Source organism: Spermophilus citellus, assembly GCF_964194105.1.
Source record: "Spermophilus citellus genome assembly, chromosome: 7".
Taxonomy (NCBI): domain Eukaryota; kingdom Metazoa; phylum Chordata; class Mammalia; order Rodentia; family Sciuridae; genus Spermophilus; species Spermophilus citellus.
Genome location: NC_138188.1, coordinates 102,432,790 through 102,456,093, shown reverse-complemented (window position 1 = coordinate 102,456,093; position 23,304 = coordinate 102,432,790).

Here is a 23,304-nt window from a genome sequence, read left to right as displayed (position 1 = left end):
AGCCATGGCTGAAACCATGCTGAAATGGAAATCTATTACCATCAATGCTTATATTACAGAAGAGGGGAAATTTCAAATCTAAGCTCCCACCTGAAGACGCTAGACAAATTAGAACAAAATATAACTAAAGCAAGCATAAAGAAGTGATAATGAAGGTAAGAGAAAAAAAAATCAATGAAATTGACAACAGAAAAATAAACTTATGAAACCAAAGCTGGTTATTTGAAAAGCATCTTGTGAAAGTAATATATATATATCACAATTTATATATTTATATATAACACAATTTATATATATTTATATATATATATAAAACAATTAAATATATGTATACATAACACAATATATATATATATATATATATATATATATATATATATCACAATTTATATATATAAAACACAATTTCAAGAACCTGTGGGACAAGATCTGATATGTATATCATCGGAGTTTCTAAGTGATAGGACCTAAGGATTGAGCTAAAAAGGTACTCAGAGGAATAATGACTAACCATTTTCTAAATTTCGCAAAAGAAGTAAACTCAAACTTTAAAGAAGCTAATATAAAGCCAGACAGATATGCCAAAATAAATTCACACCTAGGTACATCATAGTCAAAATTCAGAAAAATGTCTTGAGACATTATCATTCATATATATATATATATATATATATATATATATATATATATATATGACAGAAAAGAAAAAATTACCAATACAAGAAATGAAGCAGAAGATATCTTTCATGTGCTGAAGGCATCTAAAGTATGACAAGCCAGTATTATAAAAAAATCTTCAAACAAATTTGACAGCCTAGATGAAAGGGATCAATTCCTCTGAAAACACATGCCATAACTTGCTCAATATTGCCGCAGTCTGGCTGGGCACAAAATCACGAGCCACTCAAGCAGGAAAAACTTTATTTTTGAAACTGCCGCCAATGCCCCGTGCTCCTGGGAAGATTGCCTACTGACCCAAGAGGCGTTCTCCCGCTCCCCAACAGGAAGTCCCTCCTTCGGAATTCCCTCCTACCGCACTTCCCCAACCAATGGGAACTCTTCAGAAGTCCTGTAGCAGGCCAAGGTGGACAGCAAGAGTCCAATATCCATGTGAATGCAGATCTTAACATAATCATATCATCTCAATGGCTTGCTGGCGTCACCTTTCAACCAAAAATGCCATGCATCATATTACTTGGCTGTGGCTCTTAGCAAATATGAAACAGAAAATTTGGTAATCCCAAAACTATTAAAAATGAATTTTTAATTTTAAAATTCCCCAAATTATACCTCTAAGACCCAATGATTTTATGAGATGATTTTTCAAAATGTTTAAAGAAGAATTAACATCAGTTCTACAAAATCTCTTCCAAAAAACAGGACAGAGGACATGCCAATTCAATTTTTTTGTCATTAGTATTCCCCAGATACCAAACCAGGATAAAGCAGTACAAAATGAAAACTACATGAAAATGTCTCTTATGAATATAAATGCAAAATTCCATTGTAAGACATTGGCAATAAAATTCAGTAATATAAAATGATGTCTTAAATACCGTGACCAAGTGGGTTGATTCCAGGGATACAAGGCTGTTTCAGTATTTGAAAATCAATCAATATAATCTGCCATATTTACAAGTCGTGGAAGAAAAAATCTTACATGATTGCATTAACTGATGCAGAAAAGGCATTTGACAAGATTCAACGCCCAGCAATGATAACAAGTCTTACAGAATCAGGGATAGAAGCAAGCATCTTTAACTTCATAAAGAGTTATCTATAAAATCCCTATAACTAACATAATTCTTCAAAAGGCAAAGTGCTTTCTACTAACTGTGAGAGCAAAGAAAATATGTTAGCTCTGACCAATCATGTTCAAATTAATATCTAGCCAGGAAACTAGCAAAGAAAGAAAAACAAAAGGCATCTTGATCAAAAAGGAGTTAGTAAAAATGTCCCTGTTGGTGGATTACATAATTGTGTATGAAGAGAATTATTAGGAATCTAAAAAAAATATAGAACTATAAAATAAATTAAGGTCACAGGATATATGATAGGCATATTTAAAATCAGTATTTCTATATTCTAGCAATGTGTCACAGAACCCCAAATTAAAAATACACTTTTTATTTGCTCAGAAATTAAATACTTGGATGCAAATCCAACTAAACATGTTCAGAATTTTTGTATTGAAAACCAAAGAAACTCTGAGAAGAATGTAATTCTCCAGAGAATTACACTGAGTAAAAAAGGTCAATCCCAAAAGATTACATAGTACATTATTCCATTTAATATTATATTCCTAAAGTGACAAAGAACTGACTAGAAGATTAGCAGTTGTCAGGGGATAAGGACTATGTATATGATGTCAGTGAGTGGTGAGTGTGATTATAAAGCAAAGCATAGTAGGGTGATTCTTGTGATGGAACTGTTTTGTATCTGGACTATCTTGACTATGTCAAAATTCTGATACGAAATAGTATTAAACTATTGTTTTGAAAAAATACTACCTTTGTGTGCAGATATAGACACACACACACACACACACACACACACACATCCTAAAAGGCAGAAATTTTCTAAAGAATACTTAATAATGATATTTATTTGGGAATAGTAATAGGAAATGTGCTATAGTAAAACTCAATATATTTCAAGAGGATGAGACAAAGGGAAGTCATTAAAGACAAAAATAAGTAAGATTACATAAAACAATTTAAAGCAATAATCCTCGGCTACAGGGTCAATAATAGGAGAGACACTAGTCACAATAGAATAGACAGTTGCTGGGCAGATGTCCTTGCTGAAGTAGTTTTTATTTCAGATTGTGATGGCCTTTGTATAAGGCTGTGGTTCTGGTTGAATTTTGTGGTAGCTACTATCAGACAGTCATGCATAAGAACTCTTACTTCATCATATCTTGGCTGGCTGGCTTTCTTTCTTTCTTTCTTTCTTTCTTTCTTTCTTTCTTTCTTTCTTTCTTTCTTTCTTTCTTTTCTTTCTTTTTGTTAGAGTTGACAAAAGTAACCTCATTTTGATTCTGGTAATTTTCACATTTCTCCCTTTAGTTCAATATTTTTTTTCATGAAACATCATTGGTGAACCATTTTGTAGTTAGGGTTTGATTGTCCAGTGTTGTTGGAATGAACCTGTTTTGTTTGTTGGTCTGATCTGTTTCCACATACAGGGGAAAGTAACTGGTGACTTGTTGTCAGTGTCAAACCCCTATTAGCTACATTTTAGCAACAAGGAGGTTTAAAAGGAGTGGGTGTTGAGCAAAAATTTACCTGGAGTTCATTGTTAAGTTCAACTCTATCAGGTCTCTATGCAATGGGTATTAACTCTAAGTGCTTAGAAAATATTATTTTGTAAAGAGTTATATTTCTGCAGAAATTTAAGCAGCAATGAATGCAAAACTGAAAAAAGGAAAATGCAAAGAAAACCGACAAGAGTATAACAAATTCAGTTTATATAGCAGTTTTGAACCAAAAACCTAGCTAGGCTTCAAGGTAATAAAAAATTGAATAAATCAAATAACCCAGAGGAACTAGGTGAGACCTATTGAAGTCATTGAGCCTGTTCTCCTATTTTATGTAGCTGGGTCTCAGTTCCCCCAGAGGGAGAAGTCCAGATACAGAATGTAGTGTTAGGCAATAGCATAGACATTTTCTTATTTAACCAATAAATAAGCTATAGCAATGTTATCGTTTAGTATCTCATGGTGGGGTTGATTTAAGACAGTTATAAAAAGGGATCACTCATATAATATGAACCAAAAATTGTGTTGGAGATGGTGTCAAAGTTACCTGCAAAGTGTACTAAAGCATCCCTTAGGTCAGGTTCTGTCGCTTTATCTAAAACAGTCATTGGTTATATAACTGCACCATTATCCTGCCTAGTGAGAGGGCAGGAATACACAATAAAAAATTGAGAGTGGCAAAAAGCTCATTATGATATGAAGACTTGTTTTGACACAACTTTTCTTTCTGGTTTGTAGTTTGAATATCTCTGGTTATGGCATCAGGTACTTTAGTGAACATCCTGTACAGCTCATGTATCAAGTCTAAGATTGAAATTTACATTAAAATTGGTCAGTTTCAGCATACATAGCTTTAAGAAGAATGATTTCTTTGTCATTCTAATGAAGAAATAGGATCGGAGGGCCCTTGAATAACTTCCATCTAGTCTAGCCTATAGTTGAACAATGAAAGTCAGCCAAAGTGAACAAAGCCATCATCTAACATCAGGTGCACTATTGCTTTTATTTAAAGACAAATTTTCTCTTTACAGTCATAATTTTACCATAGATAACTAAAGAAAAAACAATTTGTAGAATGAATTAAGTTTTATCATATTTGTCTTGACTATATAAATGTAATAAGAAAAGGATTGGACATATAGAGATCTTAGATTTAGAAAGCCCTTGAAGCTAGAAAGCCAAACCAAGGCCGATTTTAGATTTTCACCTGCTGTCCCTAAAAGGTTGAAGGTCCAGGACCTGCCAGGAAGTGATAAATTTCACTTGCTATTTTTTTGGGAAAACTTGAAGCCAAGCATTGTGTACATATTTCCAAATATGCCAATGTTTTCAGTTGTGTTCTATCATAAAGACAACAGGTTTTGACTGAACTTGTGCAAATAATCACAATACCATTAAGAATTTAAGGGAATAAGTGTCCTTAAATCTATGAAACAAAACATTTAATAAAAAGTCAATATTATTTTAAATAAAATACATAAAAACTTATAAATGGTTTCAGTCAGTCTTGTGAAGTTAATTCTTGTTATGTTTAATTTTTATTAGCAGTTTTATGAACTCAACCAATTTCTTCATTGGAGTTTGAGAAATTTTTATTTAGTCCTTCCATATTAATATTATTAGAAACCTGTATGCAAGAATATCTGTTAGAGTCTTTGATTATAAATGCTTTCACAGAAAAATCAAAACTAGATAGAGAAGACTTCTATCTTGGTTAAAATTCTTATGAGAGTACATCCATCAACAAAGAAATTCAGTTATTTCTATGCATATAGAATTTTAAGATAACAATCATGACTGATAGCTTCACACCAGGACCATCAGACCTTTATAAATTTTACCCAGTATTTAAAACATTTACAATAATAGAATATCCATACATACATAACTTAAATAATAATTAGCATGACTTTATTATTTGACTATACTTCCTATATGATTTAACAAATCAAATAAGCCTAAATAAGCTATTTTGTTCTTTGTCAAAATCCTGGAAGTTAAATTGTTTAGTTAATAAACAAGAAGCAATGGATACTAGCTTGCACTCTCATCAGCATATTCCTTTTTACATCAAACTTAACTCTTTTATGATATTAAACATCTAACATATAAATAGGACACTAACTAGCAAAATCACAGAAAAATATTTAACAATTTTAAGGGCATCTTCATTTCAATTTTATTCACAAATTTAAAACCATTTTATTTACCAAAGATTTCTAGAGTCATTTGAACTAAATAAAATTCTTTTGGACTAATTCATATAATTTTAACTATTTTAAGTGAATGTTCATTTATCTGTAATCTCATTTGAATAGAATTCCTAAGGTATTTTACCATGTTGATAAAACATGTACTCATGCATAACATATATAAGCACATATAGATATAAAATGTTATAGCTCTTAGAGTTTTACTAATGATCCATGAAATTTATAAACTTCAAAGGTTTTAGAAAGATAATTGTGTCCAAGTTACATTTTTGATAAAATGGTATGAGGTCACCTGTTCACATGGTTAAACTTTACAGTTTTCATTGGTCATGACAGATAATCTTATGAAGACTGTGACTAAATTATTGGTTAAAGCAGTTCCAATAGAAGCTTGGTTTTAAATGATCACATTTTAGCTAGGACTGACTGGAGTAACAAACCTCCAAGTAATGTTGAATTTAATAAGAATTATTTTTGTTTGTTAATTGATCTGTTTTACTTGACTTGTCAACATTGATGGAAACATTTTTAGAAATGATTTTTGAAGAATTATTTTGGTTTTCCTGGTCCATATATGAGGCAATGAAATTTTTATGCAGCTAGATCTTTTATTATTGCTCCAAGCTCAAGATTTGGACCTAGGCATATGATGGAAAAAAATACAGCTGAATTTGAAGATATAACTTTTATAAATACTTGTGTTGTTCTAGATTATTAATGTTTTAACTGTTTCATCATCCTAAACCATTATTAGTCAGGCAAACCTAAATTTATATATCTTTTTAAAAAATTTACTCTTCACTGTCGACATTTTCATGGAGCTGCTATAAATTGCAAAACTATTAATTAAATGTTTTTTTCCCTAACTCCTCTGAAAAGTTATATAAAACTTTTAAGTGGGTTGTACTGTTTTCATTTCAACTCGTATTCATCTTAATATAAGAAGTCAAAGAATCAAAATAGGGAGAAAGAAAAAAAAGTTTCACATGATAACCCTTAATGAAATTAGGTTAATTTCTTAAACTTGTTTAAGAAATATCCTTGCCCATTGATTATTTTAAAATGTGTAAGAGAATGGCCCATAGAATAGCTGACTGAAATTCCTAAGAGAAATGTTCTTTGTATGCTTTAGAATTTTGAGTCCACTGTTGTTTCTGACTCTTTTGAGAGCAAAGAAAATCCCATTTACCCTTTCAGTGAATGGTAATAAGAATTTGGACAAAGTGTTTTATTTTGACAAGTGTAGCTGGGATTGTTTTTAATCTTGGCAGAATGCCTTTTCTACAAATGATATGAACAACTATTTTTTTCTAATTAACGTTCACAAACCTTATATTGTTTGACTTGTGACCAGGGTTTCCCTAGTTTCATGGAAATTGTCTTGTGCCTGGCAGACACCCCTGTCCATGAGGAGGTAATCTTCATAAGGCAGACCCCATCTTTAAAGATGAGCTTTCCTCATAGATGGTGGTGGTATCTTAGTGTCTTTTAATTGGATGTTCAATGTCCACCATTTTGAATGCTTATTTTTGGTCTTGTGAGATTTTCAGAAACAAATAGTGTGAAAAAAAAGTAAAGTAAGGGAGTTAAATTATATAGAGAGGCATATAAGCAAACACAAATAAAATCAGAATAAAGTGCCTGTAGAAATTTTAAATTAGGCATAATGATCAAACAAATTACTAAACCAGGTGCACAGAACCAAAAAATAATTTATCAGAGGATATATGATGTCTTCACAGAATATGTTTCTATGGAAATATGAATGTTCAAGAGGACAGTGGTCTTATTACAGAAAGAACATGTCAGAAAAGTTGAAGTATTTTTATAGTGCCCCAAAGATGTTCAGTGTCCTTTATTATCCAAATATGATCCCAAATAAAGTCCATAGAGATCCTTTAGCAAGAAGAGGAAGTCTCAATGAGAACAGACTCTACAGGGCACATAGAGTGGTCATGCCATGGAAACAGATCACAAAAATTCAATCCAGGTACTATAGTTGGTTCTGAAAGTCATTGTTTCCTATCTAAGGTCATCTGTTTTCAGATCCCAATTCTGACAACAAATATGTCAACCTAAATAAGAAAGAAATTCTCCAAATAACAATGATTTTATTTTATAATAGCTGAGCATTATAATGGGAATATACATGCTAAAGTAAATTATAAGTATCAAAGATGATGAAGCAAAGGGAAGTTTTTAAATAGAGGATTACATAAGACATTTTGAATAATCCTTGGCTCCAAAAGTTAATAGCAAAAGTAGTATCAGTGAAGGTTCAACAGACAGTTTCTGGGCAAATATCATTGTATAAGTATTTTTTATAAGGTTGCAGTGATCTTTGTGGAAGGTTATAGTGCAAGTTTTAGACAATTAAGCATGAAACCTTTCCTTCATAATCACAAACTTTATTTTTTTATTTTTGTTAGTATTTTGTTAGTCACAAATGACTCCATTTTAATTCCATCAACATTGTTGATAGTAATGCCAAGTAAACAAAATATTTTATAGTGTAATTGTCAAAATAAAACTTATGATATAAATGTGATAGCTACAAAGATACTGTGACAAGATCTACAAATGAGTTCATTGATACTTAAAATTCAAAATAGAAAAGAGTAAATTACATATTGAAAATATGTAACATCTGAAGTAATGTAGTATGAAAACATCTGTGATTCTATGAAGGATGACATCACAGGTAATTTTAATTTACTATAGATTGTTGGAGACATTCATAATTGAGGGAAATGCTTAATTCAGCTAAAGTTTACTGACAACACTGATTTTTTTCCCCCACAGATTTCTGTTAAAAACTCCTGTGCAGAAGTATTTGGTAGGTTGTGAAACTGCCTGTATGAACTGTTGGTATATCTGAAGAGCTATCATTAGAGATCAAATTCGCTGTCCCTTGTCCCTCTCTAAAATTTTGATTGATAAGCAGTTTGCTTCTATTTCTCACAATTTGTTTCCATTGCACTACAAAAATTATTATGCTTCGGTGACTTTCTGTCTCTTAAATATGTTTCTCCAATCTTGGATATACCATTGAAAGTTAAAGCATATTTTCTGGAAAGACAGCAGGAGCCCCATGTATGATGTTTTTACTTCCAGGGACAATGGAGTCCTATTTCAGTTGTACTCCATCTAACTAGTTAGTTATATAAATAGATTTTGAAAGTAAAAGAAAAAAAATTCTGGCAACATGGGTACCATGAAGAGTAATTTCATTTTTTAGTATTGCTTTTGCTCTCACTGCTGCCACAACTGCTGCTATTAATAATAACATTATTATTATTCATGATGAAGACAACATATTTAAAAGGTAAGGAGAAATCTAGTTAAACAGAAGAGGTTGAACACACATTCATAATATTGTAGAGAGATCACTGACTTAGAAATCAGAAGACTTGAGTTCTAATCCTATATCCTTCTCCACTAACATGTGGTAGGACTTTGGGAAAATTTGTCAATTCTCTAAGGCAAATTTTCTCACAGGTAAAATGGAATAGAGAATTCTCTGTTCTTGCCAGTTCTAACTTTCTCTAATTCTAAAGTTTATACCATAGTGCTAGAAATATCACAATAACATTTTCAGTATTTTACATCTATAGCAATTTTTTTTGTCCTTTTGAACTCATAAATATTATGTCCAAACTCATTTTCTTTTAGAATTTGGAACTATTTTTTTCTCTTAGGGCTTTGGATGGACTTTTTTCAAAAGAATGTGACTCCACCTATCAAAGATTACATTGATCTTCTGGTAAATGATAGCATCAATATCATTTTCAGCACCATTATAATTGACTTATTTCTCCCCACTATTTTTGTCCGTATTCTGAGCATTAGCTGAGTGCCTGCCATGATTATCAACTGGTGTTCAATAGATGGCTATGACTTGTTAGGAAGAGTGTGAATATAAAGATCCCTTCTGTGAGTGTGTGCATATGTGTGCCTTTTAAGTTTTCGTATTGATCCATGTGGTAGGATGCAGCAACATTTGTGTGTGGAGATTCTCTAGTGTGGTTAAAAGGATAGTGTTTTGCATATTATACCAGGTGCGTCTTTTAGTACACTATTTCCAAAGCATTTTCTAATTACATAAGTATTCAAACAGGAATTGTCAAATTTTAGAAGCAGTAACAGATGGGAAAACCAAATCACAGAACTTCAGAACCCAGAGGTGCCATTGCTACCACACATTTTCAGCTGGATTACCTATTTTGTCTCATTTTCAGCCTGTGTGTTTCACACCATTGGAGAGACTTTCTGTTTTGAGGAAATTTGAAGCAGTAGGAAACCCTTTCCTCATTCTGAGTCTTTCTGACCCATGCTCCCTTGTTTGTTCTCCTCCTATCTTATTAATGCAGCTGTGAGTACATTTCCAGAACTCTTCACCTGACACAGTGATGAGGGATCAGGTGCCAGGTAGGGTAATCAATCTGGAGGGCTTTTAGCAGCGCATCCTGCCACTGTTTGACAGCATGTCTCCGTCAAGGAGACTGTCTTCCTTAGATCGATAAATCAATCAGTTCTTTTTACATCTTATGAAGCACTCCTCACGCCCTGTGTCACTCATGCTACACCACACACAAATGGAGAATCAGAGTCGAGGTTGGCCCAGACCGTCCCCATTCACATTCTATCCTATAATCGCATATCCTTTCCCAAAATCAATTCCTGGCACAGTGGTAATGGATCAAAGTCCAGTTCTTCACTCTTCTGAACTGAAGAGTAAATCTGTCTAAAGGGCTAGATGTTTTATTGTGTTTAAAGCCAAATAAATCACATCTGTAATTCAAAGGAGACTAATTGCAAGGTTTACAATTAGAACTGTTCAAAGAAGATGGCAAAGGTTTTATTTAAAAATGGTAGATTTCCTGATACTACCTGAAGGATTCCTAGAACTGTCTTAGGGCATCAAGGTCATAAAGGGACTGAGAGACTTCCTAATGGTCTACCACCACCAGGTGTTTACATTTGTGTGCCCCAAGTATTCTCTAGCTGTCTTGTTAGCAGGGGTGATGGGATGAGGGGTGGTGGTCACACAAAGAGTCTTTGAATTTATTTAATATGCTGAGCTTGGGCCTTAGGTATCATTGACATATTGGATTCTACTTCTTTGGAGAAAAAAAAATAAAAATTAATTATTTAAATAATATTTGGTGTCTTCATATTATGATCGTAAATCTGAAACCCAGCTATATTAGCTGGTGTCTTACCCGAGTTACACAGTGTCTCCCGTAATTGGCAGGGCTGAGATGAGACCCCTCCCCCTGCACTCAGTCAGCTATGCTAAATCCCTTGCAGAAAGTGAGTTTGTACTGTTCAGAAGTTTCCTAAGCAAGCACGTTTTTCCTTTCTGAGCATATAAGGGGACGTCAGAGGCGATGCTGCTAGCCATTCCTGGTGTGGGGTCTGGTATGTTGGGGGGAGGCTTTACTGGCTTTTATTGTTATTCTATATCAGATCATTCCCATTTCTTCCATTAGTAGAAGGAAACATGACCTACTGAGTAAAAGTTTGAGTTTTGAGGCTAGATGCTGCAGAAATGCTGCCCGTTCCTCTCATACCTAGTTAGCTTTATAAGGCAAGAAATCTCAATCAGAATGCTAATGTACAAATCTGCCCCATCCTTATTCTGTAACCTTGGGTAAATGATTGAAACTTGCTGGATGTCAGCTTCTTCAGCTGTCAGGCTATGAGGACAAACACTGTGTGTAAAGTGAGCCCAGAGCCACCCATGGCAGGCTCTAAGTAGACTTTAGTACCTCTCCCCTGACCCCCATGGCCTGTGAGTGCTGCTTGTTCTTGACAACTCCAAATTGGTGTTTGATGCCAATTTTGAGCTCAGGGTTTAGTATCAGTCACACTTTTCTTGGGCTCTAAAACACCAAGTATCAAATTAGAAAATAAAGAAGAAAATGTAAACACCATTTTTTTTCTCCATCACCTGCAATTCATAACATCCTTTCTCTAAGGACCTGTGCAGCTTCAGGCTTTCAATGTGATCAGCAAGAGATAGCCAGGGCATGGGAAGACTCCAGGTAGGGTGTAATTAATTAGGCTATGGATGCACAGCCGTGGCCTGGGAGCTGTTCTTTATTAATAGTTATGTACCTCTGAAAGAGCTGTGAGTATTTCAGAACCAGACGGACCCAGAACTCATCTCAGTCTATTTCCTTTGAAAAAATAAGAAAGGAATTATGTGCTGAAAAATAGCACATTTGTTTAAAAATGTATTTGAGACTAATGGGTAGTTTCTCAACAACTTAGTAATAGGTGGTGGTATATTATGAAGATTTTTTTTTTTTAAAAAAGGAAGAAGAACATAAACAGGGAAATTGTACAACCAGACCTCAGAATCTGTGCTAGGTTGAAGAATAATTTGTACTTGCATGTTTGAAGAGGAAAGAGGGAAGTTGGCATCTCCCTCCACTTTTATTTTTTTTATTTTTTAATGGAAGAAGTAAGATCTGGACTAAAATAAAAAACCAAGGCCACTGATTATTTGGCCAATAACTGTGGGAAGATGAGGACAAAGATCTTACGGGGAAGAGCCAAAAGCATTTTTCTTCACAGGATACTATCCAATCTTGGGCTAGAAAAACCCATGATCTTTCTTTCTCCCCCACTGCTTACATAGAAAGGTGACATCTATATTACTAATTATTAGGGACAGAATTGGAACTAGACCCCAGTTTCTCTGATTGTTAGCCAAAGGCTCTTTTCAATGTACTGTATTATCTTCCTAAGCAGACATTTGTCCACAGAGCCATTAGGGTTATCCAAACCCATATTGTGGTGACAGCCCGCTGAAATGAGCATGTAAACTGATAATGATAGTTCATTTCATATGGGCCATAAAGTAGCAATAACTGTCTTTAGCTTCTTGGTTGAAGCCAGACCTATAATCTCAAGATAAATAGCTCTGCATGCTTTTACCAATCTCCTGGGCAAGCCAGCCTCCCTTGTTCCTCCACTCAGGAGCAGCATATGCTTAATTTTCAGACTAATGAAATTATTTCAAGGAGATAAATATATATGATGTATTTAGCCCATTGTTATTAAGTGGCTCCTTATAATCCTGATGTTGTTACAATATCTGCCTGCTTATGTTTTCATTTCCTAATTGTACATCCTCTCTGAATCACACATGCTTAACACATTTGTATCAGATTTCTTTGCATTCCCCCTTGAATTCTACAACTGCCAAACAAATTATTTTATCCACTACCCAAAGACGTTTTTAAAAGTAAACGATACAAGTTCATATGCCCAATTTCTCTATACTTACAAGCAGAGACATCACAGCAGAATGCTTTGATAAGCATAATATCAGATTCAATGTAAGACACATGTGCATGAAACAATTTTCATTTAATTATGTTAAATGTAGGCTAAAGTTATTAGTTGTAATGTCTTCAGCCACTTTTATGAAGTATCCTCAGCTGAATCTCTTACTACATCATTACTTAAATTGCTTTTTTAAAAAATTCTAATATAGTCTGGAAATTCACCTAAGTATTCTGCTTCTTAAAATAATGACAACCTTTATTTTCCTATAAAATTCTGAATATATGGATGTGTGTTTTGTGGAAATATCACATCTCTCATGACCTCCCTGTGTGTTATAAAAGTAGATTTTGCTGTAAGAATTCAGTTTTATAATGCTTGCAGAGTGCAGGATCTTGTTTTTTCTTTGATTAAAAACTAGCATCCATGCCTGTAATCCCAGTGGCTCAGGAGGCTGAGGCAGGAAGATCACAAATTCAAAGCCAGCTTCAGCAAAAGTGAGGTATTAAGCTATCAGTGAGACCTTGTCTATAAATAAAATACAAAATAGGGCTGGAAATGTGGCTCAGTGGTTGAGTGCCCCTGAATTCAATCCCTAGTACCAAAAAAAAAAAAAAAGAAATAAAAACCCTAGTATTTTTATAAGATTTTTATTTTTTAAGCCAAACAACATGGATCCTTCCTTCAAACAATATCCAATTGAATGAAAAAGCCAATTGCAACAAAAATGAAATTATTGTTAAATTATTGCAAGATAATCTGTTACATATAAATGCTAATAATAATAGTTTGGATAAATTCTGCTGAACATTAAATAAGTTAGTGAAATTGAAATGGGAATATTTATTAGGGGACTTTGAGTTTTTAGATGAGCCAGGCTGGCATAGAAGAGGAGAATGTATTATACTTCCCAAATACTCTCCATACTTCTCTGGAGCAGTGTGATACATCGCCAGCCTATGGGTATTAGACATGCCCATGTGGTTTTTCTCTGGACACTTAAAGGCACATCGTGTCTAGGAGGAAACCTTAAGGATCTGTGTATGCCTCATTTTGATCACTATCTTTCTGCCACACAACTAGCAATATTCCAGATTAAGATTACTTTGCAGAATAGAGCCATAGCCAAACCATTAGATGCTTGTAGCAAGGAAAGAAAGAAACAATTGTATTAGGCATTAATATCTGTGGGTCATCTTTTGTTACAAAAGAACCAATTCTATCCCAACTAAAATAAGTGGAAATAGGTGCTCAAGGTGGGGCAAGGCAGGGAATAGGAACTAAATAACCAGTATAGGGTTGAGTGGAGTGAACATACCCCTCTGACTTTACGGAGAGTGGTTATTCAAAAATAATGGTAAATAAAATTTAATAGAGAAAGTGGAACTAAACTAATTTTCGCCTTTAGACAAAATTCAATTTGCACAGAATTAATATAACATATTTTACTTCTTTACATTCCCATCCCCTGGAATATGGGAGCTATTCATCAAAGTCTTGTTTAATTTATAGAAAGAATTCAGTTGACATTATGAACTGTAGTCTGATTTTAGTTTGTACAGGAGGACCATGAAGAGAATATAAAAGCAAAACCATGACTTCTAATTGTGACATAAGGAGAAGAGTGGGAGCCATTTTTATAAGAACCATCACAGGTTACAAGTAATAGAATTTGATAGGTGAATATGCTAGAATTCTCATTTGTAAAATAGTTTTTAAGTATTATTATGCTGGTTTGACAATTGAGTATTAAATGTCTATTGACAATGTTTCTACTTCTGTAGGGTGATTTATAATTTCTAAGTAAAAATAACAAATGTAAGTATACTAAATAGGGTGAAGACTTGTCTCTGTTATAGAATTTAAAGAGTTATCAAGGGTATTAAAAGATAATCCTATTCAAATTATAATATCCCGTTGAATGATGTTCACCATCTGGACAATCTGTCAGTCTTCTGTGCCCAGCTGAATGGCTCTCAGCTATACCATCCCTGCTTGTTGTGATTTATGGTCCATTCTGCTGGTTAAAGCATGTTGGCATCACATAGTTTGGTTTTCTTAGACCTATATTTTCTTAAATTTGTAGATGTAAAAATTCTGGATAATATTGGCACAGCCGTAACTAGGTTTCTGTTCAATCCATATTGACCATGATAAACTCCAAGACACTAGTTCTGACCTGCATGAGTTCTGAGAACATACAAAACAATTTTCTTTATGTCTATCGCAGCATTCCCTATTAAGAAGATATTAGACACAGGGACTTATAACATTACTCTTAACTCAGCATCTGCTTCATCTCATAGTGTGTCATGCTGGTCATGTCAAAAATAAATTAATTGAATCAAAACTCAATTCAGTGGCCAATAGCAAAACACCTAACTCCATAAAGAGCAAGGAGAAATGCCACTCCAGGTTCACACACTGCCTTTCCACAGAGCACTGACATCAAACAGCTGAGCAGGCTTCTGCTTGTCTGTGCCTACGTGCTATTTCTGCTATTGATTCCTTCTTCCCTGTATTACTTTCCCTTGTGCATACAAGGGGGAAACAAATGCACTGAGCTCCTCAGCAAAGAATACTGTTTTATTAATGTAGCGTGCTATACAGACACATGTCTCTGTTTATGCGTAGGGATGGGGGTCGAGGATAGTGTATGCTGTACAAACTGGCCTTAAGAACTGAAAACAACTGCTTTCAGTCTATACCTGGAACAACTGCAGGATGATTCCTGAGAGTCCTAGTAAAAAGTTCACATGTCTGAGAGTGGAAACTCTGAGGCTGATTGGCTGGATAATCAGATGAGATGCAGAATCTTGGCTTAGAAATTCTCCCTTCAGACTTGAGATATTGTGTCAGTGTGTGCTCTCTCAGATTTCTGGCAGCCTGCCATTTAATAGCAGCAATTTAGGATTTTTTTTCTTTTTTGCTTTTCTTTGTGCTGACCCATTCAGAGAATAAAATGGGCACTCATGATATTCAGGGAAATGCATCTGGGCCTCCAAACAGCTCTCTAGAGGCTGTGGCAGCACCCATACACCATGCTTGGGTCATACAGCTGCAAAAGAGGACATCTCCTCCCCTCTTGAACTCTTATCTTTCCCTCTCCTGCCTTTGCCCCAGCAAATATAACATTAATACCACACTGAAAGAATAAGAATGTGTGAAAGAGCAATATAAATAAATTTCAGGTCTGCATATACTAAACCTGTTATTTAATCTCTCCATTTTCTGTGATGATATGTTTATTTTTTTGTAGAATCCATTGTGTACTGTCCAGTAGAAAACAAAATAGTGTTCTCTAGCACTCAGAGTATACTTACAATCAGAGAAATCGGTTAGAGTTTCAGCTTCACCACTCAAGAACAATGTGACCTCAGGCAAATTGTCTATTTTTGATTGCTTACTTGTAAAATTCACATCTCTACCACATAAATAAAGTATAATTTTAAAAGCCATTGGCACGTATTGTCTAAGTACTGCTCATGAGGTTTGGCCTTCTATGTGTGTATGGCGATGGTGAAGCACAGAATATAAACCGTTCTTTTGCACCAAGAGAACACTGCAGTGGCTGCATCAATGACATTGCAGACTGGTTGGATATTTATGTGAAGCTCTGTGCATGTGTCCCTCTGGTACCAGACACACAGTAGGTGCTCAAGAATACTGATCTGCTTAGTTTCCTTTTACTTTTTTTTTAAATCTCCCATAACAGCATTTTTTATTTCCCAAAAGCCACTTTATTTAATCAACATGTTCTTTCATTTACCCTGAGAAAAACAGGAGAGTTCCCAGTATGATATTTTCAAGCAGACTGTATTGCCTTTTTATATTAAAAAAGCTTCCTCCTTAAAAAAAAAAGAGAGCGAGCAATGATGACTTTAGTTTAATTTCATATTATCACTGAAAATAATTCTGACAACCCAAAATGGAGCTATAAACATGCTGGTAAGTGTGTAAAAGATAGAATTTTATTGAGATCATGACAAGTGAGTGGGTGGGGGAGAGGGAAGATGATGATAAAACCTTGTAGATAATTCAGTTTCTAAAAAATTGTTTTTCCTCGATGAAGTGGAAACTGTGATATATAATATGAATATTTTTGAAACTTTCTAGTGAGAATGCCTTAATGTCTCTGCATGGAGAAACAGGGCAACATAGAGCAGTGGTTTTTAAAGTATCATCTCAAGCCAGCAGCATCTGCATCCTCTGGGAACTTACACATTACCCACTGAATCAGAAATTCAAGGACTGGGCCCAGCACTCTATCCGAAGAAGGCCTTGATGTGTTTCTAATATAACCTAAAAATCTGAAAACCACTGGTATAGAGCAATGTGAGTTTGACCCTGACTCCACTCAGTTGAGTCATTTCAAGAGTTGGCTCTTTCTCTTCTGTAAATGAGAAATTTGAGATGTTCAAGCTATTGTTATTGCAGTACTTTAGGATTCTCTGTAACTTGTTTATAGGAAATATAGGGTTCACAGGCAATGAACAGGTTCTTCCAGGTTCTGGAACATAGCTATGATTCTGTGGTTTCACTCTGCCAAATTATCTGGACCTCAACAAATCATTACAATATCCTGTGCCACAAATTAAATCTGGCATATGCTAATGGAGACTAGAATTCTTCTTAGTGATGCACTCCTAAGGATACCAGAAGGCACCCCCCAAATAACTAGTTCAATTACCAATGAATTAGTATCTTCTTCTTTATTTACAAGTGAGGAAATACCTGCTACCAGGAGGGCTAGAGAAAGGAGAATAGAAAGGGACTTGATCCAGGGAAATTCTGTCCATGACCCCTGAAGAGCTGAAAACAACCAGAAAGCTGTAAACTTCCTGGAGCTTAGAGAAAGTATATTTGGTTGTGACTCAGTGCTCAGGTTTATGAATTTTCCCCTTTTCAGGAGAAAGAATATTTATGTGGGTTGAAGGAAGGTGGAGTGATGAGGAGGGGTTATTTGCTTATAGTTTCAATCATAGGATTAGAAAGGAGAGGAAGAAGAAGGGGAAGGCAGAGGAGAAGGGGATCTAGCATGTTCCATATCCAAGTCCAGCACATCATGGTCACTAAGTATACTTTTACGTTTCTAGGGCACAACTGTGTAGGGTAAATGAAATACTGAATTTTTGCTCCCCTTCTTTATTTGAAAGGCCTTGGGCTTAATTCTAGAATCATTATATAATAATAGAAATTTGATTCTTATAAAATTAAAGCCATATTGTAAAAGAAGAATCTCTGTACCTTGGGTTTCGATCATTCAAGTCAGTTATGAAGGTGATAATTATTAGTGTATGGTGATTGTTAAGTCATTAATCACTGCACCTATTTTTAGTTTCGAAATATGGTCTTGTGCCAGAAGCCCTGCAAAATATGCAATATTTACTTCACTTTAGAGATAACGAAATTGATGATCGGGATAATTAAACCATTGGCCAGAAAATGCTATTGTCGGGTTTCAAACACAGTGGCTCCACAGTTGAAGATTCTTGCAGGTATAACATAGGGCCACATTTGAGGAAAAGGTACTTCCTGAATTAAAATGTAATGGTTTATGCTCACTTTTATTGTTATTGTTCTACAACAGAACATGGGAATAAAAGGATACATAACAAGCACATGGGTTTCAAGTGAATGAATTGAGTAAAAGTGTAGTAGTGCCATTAAGTAACATTTTTAGAAACTTTATTTCAGTGAAAGAGCTCCTTAATTGAGGCAAATTCAAATCAGCATAGTCATTGTGATACAGTGGTTTGACTATATTAGTCTCTTACATGTAATTAGTGTTTTTAGGGCCTTTGCCTATCTTCTACTAAACAGACATTATTCAAGGCATCTGATCTCACACCAAGGATATTTATACTCTCTACAATCCTGGATTTCCGCCCCCCCCCATAATTCATCTTTTCCACCATGGGCTAGAGCAATCACTCCAAACATACAGTTTAACCAACTCAATTTTGCAAATGCTGAGCATTTATTCTGTGTGACTGCCTAGTCTGCATATCTTTAAAGACAGCATATATTTTCTCTACCATAAAAAGTAAACTCTGTTTTACTATCAAAGTTGACCCACACTTTCCACTAAGTTTGCCTTTTCCTGTCACACTGTTCCCAACATGTATCTTTCACTCCAATCAAGCTGGTTTGCTCTATGCATATATAAAACATATGTATAGATCTATCCTTCCTAAAACTTATCCATATGCCAAGGTAGGGCCATGTTTCTATTGTCTAATTCTGTATAGTGTTTTAGACACAGTTTCTGTCTTACTATTTTTATGATTGTTAGACTCATTACTCTATCTAAATTCAGATAATATCATTTATAGTAACTACTGTTATCTTTTGCTTCAGTTTACAAATAGAATAATTGAGGATCAGGGAAATTAAGCCAGTGGCTAGTAGCACATAGCCACAAACCCTGGCCAGAAAATATAGCCAGGTTTCAAACACATGTATCCACAGTTTAAGATTTTTGCAGATTCAGCATGCTGCCTCATTTGAAGGAAAGACACTTTCAGAATTTAAAAAATGCAATAGTTTGTACTCTTATTGTTCTACAATAGATTGGGAATGGAAGGATACATAACAAGTCATGGACTCTTGGTCTCTATATCTGGACTTGTTTCCTAACTGAACTGTAATATCTATAGCTTAGAACTTCCCAAACTTTAATGTGTATAGGAATTACCTTAAAATACTGAAGCTTGTCATTCAATAGTCTGGGTGCAGGGCAGAGTTGGAGACCAAGATAGTACATTTCTAACAAGTTCCCAGGTAATGCCAGAGCTACTTATCTACAGGGCACACTTTTTTTTTTTTTTTTTTTTAAAGAGAGAGTGAGAGAGGAGAGAGAGAGAGAGAGAGAATTTTTAATATTTATTTTTTAGTTCTCGGCGGACACAACATCTTTGTTGGTATGTGGTGCTGAGGATCGAACCCGGGCCGCACGCATGCCAGGTGAGCGCGCTACCGCTTGAGCCACATCCCCAGCCCCTACAGGGCACACTTTGACTTTCAGGATGTGACATGGTTTTTGTCAGCTTTTTTGTTACTGTTATCTAAAGACATGACAAGAACAATGTAGAAGAGAAAAGGTTTATTTGGGGCTTTGGTTTCAGAGGTTCAGTTCATACATGTTAATTCATTAAAGAGTGGCAAAGGGTTTCATCTAAAACATGTTATTGGTAGGTATGACCTAGTATTCTGGGATCATATTAGGATAGACAAAGATATACAGTTCCAGAATATTTGCTTATTAAAATAAATTTGTCCTATTTGTCAGAACATGGCAATTGACAATGATTTGGAACATAATAAACAAATCTTTTATTTCCTCCCTCCAGAGGTAGTAGTTGACACTTTGGGGAAAGTTTGTGACAAACTCTAAGCAACTCTCTCTACTGAAATCAGCACAGGTAGAATGGGTGTGACATTTCTTGGGTCTGCCAGAGAATCCTTTTTGTTTTTTCATTGTTCCATGCCACTAAGCCACCTATATACTCCCTTAGCTCCCTTTTCTTGTAAGAAGTAATTTTATAAAGAAATTAGGTATTTTATCCCTTGTCTTCCCACTTGCTGTTTCTATAAATTCTTATTTCTCAAGATCATAGCATGAGTGATCTGTGGTGTAAAAATTAAACCTATTATGTTTATAGGTAGCTAAAAGCTAAGGAATAGCATACTTCTTTCTTTCCTTCTCACTCCTCAAAACCAACTGGGTGCTTCAAAACAGTGCTCATTGCATGATTTGTGCCATATTCACTTGTTTTATTGTAATGCAAATATTTTCTTTAAAATTATTTTTTGCTTAAATGCATGTCAAGAAACATTATGTTATTACAATTAATATAAAAATAGTATCACACACTATAAATAAAATAAAATGTTAGGAATAACAAATTCAATGAAAACAAAATATTACTGAATTAGCAAGATACAATTCCCGTGAGAAGGTTTTAAACTTAAATGTTGCTGTATTTGTTAAAATGGGAGATTGACAAGTAGAGGTTGCAAAAAATGCCTAAGGTGTCCAAAGAGAGCCTTTCTCCATGACTTGTTCAGGGGACAAAAGGAAAATAGAAAAGAGAATACGGTTCATACTGTAGAATTGGATGGTACACATTGCACCACCTCTCATCATCTATTATATTACACTTTAGAAAACATACTTCTGTATCGTAGGGATTGGTCATCTGGGGGAAATGTTGATTTCACAAGAAATGCAAGAAGTGTTCTTGTTTTAAGCTTGAAACTCACCTTTTAAATCCAGAATATTCTTTCACTGAATCTTGCAAACAGAAGAAATGATCTGTGTTCCCACTTTTTGTCCTCAGATTCATAAGTATCCTGATGATGTTAATACAAAGTGGAGTTAAACAATAGATATATTTATTAGAGACGTCTGATATAGGGGAAAAAAATTCCTTGTTTTGGAACCTCAGGTTAAAGCTAGACTGGTAGGCTACTTGGCCCAATAGGGCAATAGTTTCAAGTGGGTGCTATAATGCAGAATATACATTAAAAGTAAGTCCACATCAGTATTACTGAAAATAATAAAAACTACCCACCCACCTCAATTACTTTGGAGAACATAATTTAATATGGGTGAAGCAGAAAGAATAGAAGGTAAATGGCTTCTGCCCCAAGTTTTGCTTTGACATAAGACTTGAACTGCTGTTTTCCAAATGAAAGGGAGTCAGAGTGATGGGAATGAGTCCAGACCCAGGCTTCCTTTCCTCATCTATCTGTGGAAGGTGCCTCTTTGCCATCATTGTCCAGTGGATGGGATGCCAAGGTCCTGCTCATGCTGCTGTAGCTCTTACTTGTGTCCATGACTTGATTGGTGATTAAAATATTCAGGATGCAGCTTTCATTTCAGTCTTGACCAACTACTGAAGAATGACTTATTTAATGAGTCAGACTTGTTTCTTTTTCCTTTACTTCTCTTCCTTCTTTTTTTCCCCCTTGCAGGCTTAGCCAGACAGGTTTTGAAGTACTAATGATGATTAGTTCATTTAAGCCAGCACAGACCAACAATGGGTTTGAAATGTTAATCAGATGAAGAGCTTATTGCTAAACAGCCCACAGAATAGCAAATGAACCAGGAAAGGAAAGCAAGGAGAAAAAGAGGCTGAGTGAAGATTTGACACAAGCATTTTCAGCTGCTGGGATGCTTTGATGTGTGAGTGGGACAGATGCGCTGCTCTTCTCCTGAGAGAACCCTCTTTGTACACAATAGTGTACTGATTAATATCACTTCACTCTTCCCTTGAGAGGAGCAAGGCTGGCTCTTAGTCATTCTCTCTTCGGGCATCATCGGACCCTCTTCTTCTTCCTGCTGGTAGGGAACTGACATTCAGTTTTTCTCTTACGAAAAGCTCAGACTCACAGAAAATTCATCTTCCTCCTGTCATCATGGCCTGAAGTTACTCATGTTGATGTCACTTAGGACATCCTTATATGCAGGGATGCAGTAGATAAAACCATTATTGCCAAATAGACACGTGGGAATGTGACATTAGCACCCACAAAGGTGAGGAGAAAACAGTTAGGTGGAGAAAGATTTTCCTCTTAAATATTGTTTCTGTGTTCCAGAGCAGAACTTTCTAATTGAACTTTCTATAATGTGGAATGTTCTATATGTGTGATGTCCAGTGTGACCACCACTAGCTTCATGTATGAAGGAACACCTGAAATGTAGCTAATGCAACAAAAGAAATATAATTTAGTATTATTTAATTAGATGTAAATAGCTACACATGAATTCAGGGTAACATACCGGGGATTACTAGACTGTCTAGAATATTGTCAAAGTGCTACCTATAGACCAGCATCATGGACATCATGGTGGAACTAATTAGTAATGCAGAATCATAGGCTCTACCCTAGGCTTTTGTTAGTAGATTCTATATTTAGGAATATTCCCATTTGGTGTCTTGTGAGCACATTAAATTTTGAGAAACATTTATCTGGAACATGTATTAAAACTAGATGTATTTAATCTGATGGTTTTTACCCAACAGTACAATAATGATGCTAAGCTGTCTAGTAATCTGCCTCTTCAAAAAATATTTTCCTAAAATATGATGAAGGCATTCTGTGTTTCTGGACTCATGAGAAACTTAGATGTTAAGTGGAGTCTTTGAGGGAAAAGTAGTATTGGTCCTCCAAAGAAAACGGAAATCCGTTAGGGGAACGTACTAAGGATTTGTTTAGCAGACCTAAAAACCAGCTAATTTTTGTGTATACAATCTTTTACCATTTTCAAAGCACTTTCATAAATGATAGGTTAGAACAGTATTAGCCTCCGCATTTTATGTGTGAGGAAACAAGTTTGGAGGGTTTATTACTGAGTGAATGCCAGAATTTCTGGTACCACTGTAGACCTCTGTTTCTGGTACCACTGTAGACCTCAGTCTTTCTACACTATAAAAAATGAGAAAAGGCCTCCTCCATGTGAGCATTTCATGACAGAATGGCAGAATTAACCAGTTGGAAACATTTAAGCCTCAGTCTAAACTATTAAAA